The sequence below is a fragment of the Mastomys coucha genome, unplaced genomic scaffold, assembly GCF_008632895.1.
Source record: "Mastomys coucha isolate ucsf_1 unplaced genomic scaffold, UCSF_Mcou_1 pScaffold23, whole genome shotgun sequence".
Classification (NCBI taxonomy): Eukaryota; Metazoa; Chordata; class Mammalia; order Rodentia; family Muridae; genus Mastomys; species Mastomys coucha.
In genome coordinates, this window is record NW_022196906.1 from 40,321,778 (window position 1) to 40,327,395 (window position 5,618).

General features: G+C 48.6%; 1 long non-coding RNA gene across 1 annotated transcript; it reads right to left on the reverse strand.

Annotated features, from left to right (window-relative positions):
- Nucleotides 1-365: 365 nt before the first annotated feature.
- On the reverse strand, nt 366-1,383 carry LOC116072543. The gene is made up of 2 exons (XR_004111505.1): nt 1,333-1,383; nt 366-559 (listed from the first exon to the last, which is right to left on the reverse strand). It is a non-coding gene; the product is annotated as an uncharacterized LOC116072543 (long non-coding RNA).
- Nucleotides 1,384-5,618: the final 4,235 nt, after the last annotated feature.

The following is a 5,618-nucleotide window of genomic DNA, read 5'->3' on the forward strand; positions in this document are numbered from 1 at the left end:
AACTCTTTCTGTCTGCTGTGTACTACTGTGCAGAAAATGCACTGTGGACATACTTGGCCTCTACATGTTGAAAAAGGAAAGGGGGTTGGCAAGGCAGCTTGGGGGCAAGTAAAGACACTGTCATGAAGGCCTGACAACCTGAGTTTGGTCCAGGATCCCCCAAGGGGGCAGAAGAGAAGTAACTCCTGGTTTTCTTTTCCTCCCAGTCAGATGACCCAGCATGTCTCCAACTTTGCAGGAAAGAATCTGCCTTTTGTACATAAAAAGACATATGAGTAGTTCACACACTCGAGTGCATACACACACACACACACACACACACACACACACACATACACGGAGACACTTTTGAATTGAGAACATCATCAAAAAGTAGAGTGCATTTATCGTTATGAAACTGTATCACTAGGGCTATGGAGATGGCTCAGCAGGTAAAGGTCTTTGCTGCCAAACATGACGGTACTTGCCTCCAAAGCCTGACAGCTTGAGTTCAATCTCTTGGCCTCATGGTGGAAGGAGAGAAGTCCTCTGATCTTCATCTGTGTGCTGTGGTACACACCTAAATAAGTAAATAACAAGTAATTTTTTTATTATGGAAAAAAAACCCCAAACTCTTAACTCTCTAATCTTTTCACTGGTAGAAACTTGCTTCAGGGCTTGTTGCATCCTCCTGCACGGGAGCTGTAGATTCACCGGAGCATTTCTAGCAGACTGGATTGAAGGGGAAGGACTCAAGGGCACATTATGGCTCTAGTGGCAAACTTGGCTTTAATGTTTTGTTCCATGAGGTTGTCTCATCCAAGTGACTGTTGTATAGGACTCACATTTGAGAAAGATCTAAGGTTCCCCCAGGCCCAGCACCTCCCCGAAAGTGTTTGGCTCTTTTTCTTCTTTGTCGTCCCAGAAAAGCCAGGGTGCTTGCACGAGCGCCCCCTGGAGCATGGGTGTGTAGCGTTATGAGCAGAGAGTCAGCTGCAGGTTCCCAGGCTTGGCCTGGTGTGAGCCACGGGGGCCTTATCTTGCCATTAATGGTTTTCTAAATTGGTGGCAGTGGAGCAAAAAACCCAATTTGCGCCTGGAGCACGCATGATTACTATTGTAATAACCTCAGCTAATAAGAATATGATGTGGGGCTAGGCTGCGAGAGAAAACACATTTCTCATTAGCTCTTGATTAATTACTCTACATAATTCTTAGTTGTGGTGGCCAAGGGGGTGGGTGTTGCCATCCCTTAGCCTCTCTTTAACCCCAGCATCTAGGGGGTGTGGGGTTCTCATGGTTGCTGGCAGCCACCAGGAGGGGCGTTTCTTACTCCTCTCCACTCTTTCTCACCTCTCTTTCCTGTCTTCTCTCATTGCTCCTTCTCCAGCACTGTTTTCTTCTCCTGTTTCTCTTTCCATCTCTCCACGGCTCTCTTTCTCTCTCCCACCCTCCTTTTTGAGGGCTCCTATATCTAAGGCTGGTTTTGAACTCACTATACATGTGGCTAAGGATGATCTTGAACTCCCGATCCTGCTCCCTCCTCTTTAAATGCTGGGATCGCATGTGTGTATCATCAGGACTGTTTTTATTAGGTGCAAGCATCTACTGACCCGATCAACACTCAGGGCTCGCCATCTGCACTCAAGCCTTCCCTCAGCCTTTCCTTTATCCTCACAGGAGTCTGAGTGGACACTGGGGAGAAGGGTCATTTGCTTGTCCCCTCTGCCTAAGGGGCCTGTGGGAGCAAGCAGGAACTGCCTCCGGGACTCCTGGCGCCATCCTTATGTGGTCACCCGCTGTTCCACCATGACCCTTCCCTGCCACTTCTGACATTTCACGGGCCATTGTTTGAGGCCTAATTGCCTGCCAGTGCGATCCACTTGCGCCTCCCTCCAGCCATCTGGTCCGTGGCTCCTGCTGTTCTCCGCGACAGCTAGGGCGAGAACAAACAGCGAGCCCCGGGCGGTGCTGCAGCTCTTTGTGCGCGCGCGCCAAACTGCCGTAGTGTATTGTCTCCTTCGGGGACATCAGGCCTGTTACTAAGATGAGTCCGGTGGGCCGAGGGACACACAGAGCCCACATAGCGACGAGGCTGGAACTGGTGGGCAAACCCAAGGCTCTGCAGATGGGCGCCTGCGGATGCAAGAAAACTGAGAAGACCAGCACTCTGCACGGTCACCTCCCTGTCCGTCCTTCTCCACACGGTCCCCGCAACCTTCTCCGTTCCCATCCTTTGACTCCTTCCACGGCCTCCTACCCCTCCGGGCAAGAGGAACTCTCGCTAGAGAGCCATGTAAAAATAGATGTATTTCTGGATACTCAGCGAGCCTGAAAAACGGCTGAGCCAGAGTCGGCTCCGCTGACAGAAGATCTATGTACCGAATTCCTCTTCAAAATCTATTTCTCCGGAGATTTATTTTTGCAGGGCTCTGGCGAGCCAGGGGAAGTTCACAGCGCCAGGGCACTCTGCTTCCCGCCTTGGCCGGGGACCTCCTTCCTGGTGACTGTATCCTGGTGTGAGCAGTGATCCGCATTAGGAGGCTGCCGATAGGCCCGGGCAGGAGCTGAAAAGTCAGAACTGAAATGCAAGAGAGATTTGAATGGCAAAAAGGTCATTCTCTTGCAGTACCCTGGCGGGGTCAGAAGCCTGTGAGACACAGCACGACACCCATCCCTGCGGCTGGGAAAATAAGTGATGGCTATATTTATGTCTCCATCTAAATGCATGGATCAAAGCAGACACTTTAATCTATTCAACAACAGCCGGAGGATTAAAAAGTTGCAGGCAAATCACACTCTTAAATTGGTAATATATTTTTGCTTGTCACTTCACAAATCATTTTACAGAGTGACTCCAGGCCTGATGGGAGATCTGAGGACTTGAACTTAGCTCGTGAATCAGGGGAGACTCAGCCCCCTCCCAGGTGTGGCAGGAATCACCTCGTTTGCTCTAGTTTCCTGGGCTCCAGCTGCAGTGGATTAGCGTGGACCATAGGGCTCAGGGTCACCCTGAAAATTCTCTCTCCTTTTAAACTTACTTTGTTTTTAATTAATGTGTACTGTGTATCGGTGTGGGTTCGCAATATGCATGCAGTTGCCCAAGGAGGCCAGAAGAGGGCACCCGATTCCTTGTGGCCGGAGTTACAGGCATTTTTCTGAGCTGCCCCATGTAGCTGTGGGGGAATTGAACTCATGTCTTCTGGAAGAGCAGCAACCACACAACTACTAAGCAGTCTTTCTGTCCTTTGACAAATGCCTCTCAATTCACCCCCGTTATGACATAGAAGCTGGGAGACACCACTGTTGCCCTCACTTTTACGGGCCAGGAGACAGAGTTTGGGAATGGGTGCAGAGCTAGTTGTTTGGACTCTAAGAACGGTGGCACTAGTTCTTACCCTTCTGCTGGAGCAGTGGGAGAGAGGGCACACATCTTTCTCTCTCCTCTGGAGCCCAGGCAGAGTAGCAGAGAGGAGCAAAGTCCCTTTGTCCCAGGTCCTTTGCTCTCCAGCTTCATCTGTCAAATGGCTACTGAGTAGCCACCTCCTGGGGTGAGTGAGGAACTGTCCAGGGAGCTACTTAGTACACTCCTGGACACATGCTAAGAACTCAAATTTGCTCTGAACTCTGAAACTCAAGATGGAGGTCGACCAGAGGCAGGTGGATTTCTGAGTTCGTGGCCAGCCTGGTCTACAGAGTGAGTTTCCAGGATAGCCAGGGCTACACAGAGAAACCCTGTCTCGAAAAAACAAAAACAAAAACAAAAACAAAAAACAAAACAAAACAAAAAAGATGGAGGTTGAGAAGCTCACAGGAGGACTTCCTGAGGGTCGGGGGAGGAGTTTAACCGTTCTGTCAGAAAGAAAGTTGCCTCCTTAAGCAGACTGGGTTGTGAAAAGAGCTGACCTATACAGCCTGGCTGCCTTTCTCCTGTGTTCTGTCGCTGGATCTATTGCTTGTGGCGGCTACAAAAATACTGAAGGAAAGCAACTTAGGAAAGCAAGGGTGTGTTTTGGCTCAGGGTGCTAGGGAGACAGTCCATTGTGGTAGGAAAGCTGCACCAGTAGGGGCAGGAGCCAAGGGTCACATTGTGTTTCCAGTTAAGAAGCAGAGAGAGATGAAAACTTGTGCTCACTCATGATCTCTCTCATTTTTATTCAATCCCGGACGCAGACCACCGAATGACCCCAGCCATGGAGTTACCCCAGCCCATGGAAGGAACGATGTTGCCCACACTTAGGCTGGGTCTTCCAACTCCCTTAACCTAAGGTAGATAATCCCTCACTGATGCAGCCAGAGATTTGTTTCCGAGGTGACTCTAAATGCCATTAAGTAGACAATCAAGATTAGCCACCAGAGTCTCTGAGGACAAGATGCCTGCAGACAGGAAGTGCCCCTTCCTATACCTCTAAGATGGCTGTCAAATAACTGTGAAGGTAATTATAATGTCATCCCCACACTGAATGACATACTCCAGTGTTCTGACAGTTGATGATTGCTATGATGACAACTAGAAAGAACCATCCAGGGCTGGGGAGATGGCTCAGCGGGTAAGAGCACCAACTGCTCTTCTGAAGGTCCTGAGTTCAAATCCCAGCAACCGCATGGTGGCTCACAAGCCCCTGTAATGAGATCTGGTGCATCTGAAGACAGCTATAGTGTACTTATTTATAATAATAAATAAATCTTAGGGCTGGAGCAAGTGGGGCTGACCGGAGTGAGCAGAGGTCCTAAAAAATAAAAAAAGTCAATTTCCAACAACCAGATGAAGGTTTACAACTATTTGTACAGCTACAGTGTATACTCATATACATAAAATAAATAAATACTTCTTCTTCTTCTTTTTTTTTTTTTTAAAGAACCATCCAAGGAGCCAGAAGAAGTGGCCCCAGAATTCCCAGGAAACCTGTATCCACTCCCAGAAGACAGGCACAACTCCGTTCCTTACCAGCCCATGGCTCACCCTTATTTTTCTTACCCTATAGCTATAACTTCTGGATCCCCAGCATCTAGAGAGATTGATTTTAGAGCATATTGCCTGCTTCTCCTGCTCTTGGCCAAGAGTTAGTCTCCTTTGGTCTCATGCTTGATCTTATAGTTGGTTCTGAGACGTGAAAAGGACCCAGTTGGAAACTGGTGACATTTGATTTGCTCTATGTAATTCTAATAGGGACAATTGGATCTTTGCATTTCTTGTTTATATATATAGCTATGTCTATTTGTGTGTGTGTGTTGTGTTTGCAGTATATGCACACAGGTCAAAGGTAGGTGCTGAGTGTCCTCTATCACTCTGCCTTATTCCTTCGAGGCAGGATTTATCCTTGAACCCAGAGCGCGTATTTTTCAGTTAGTCCGGCAGTCAGCAAGCCCAGTGATTCTGCTGTGTCTGCCACACCACCCTCACAGTGTGGGATGACAGGCACGCAGGAAACAATCCTGGCTTGTTATGGGTGAGTGATGAGATCTAAGCTCAGGACCTCATGTTTGTGCAACAAGTGCTCTTAGCTACTGAACCCCCTCTCCAGCTTCAACTGGATCTGTAAGGAGGCAGACAGGTTTCAGGCAATGAGAGGCAAAGAGGGCACAGTAAACTCACCCGAGTGCTTTCGTGATCCCTTCTAAGCAGGAATTCTCATTCA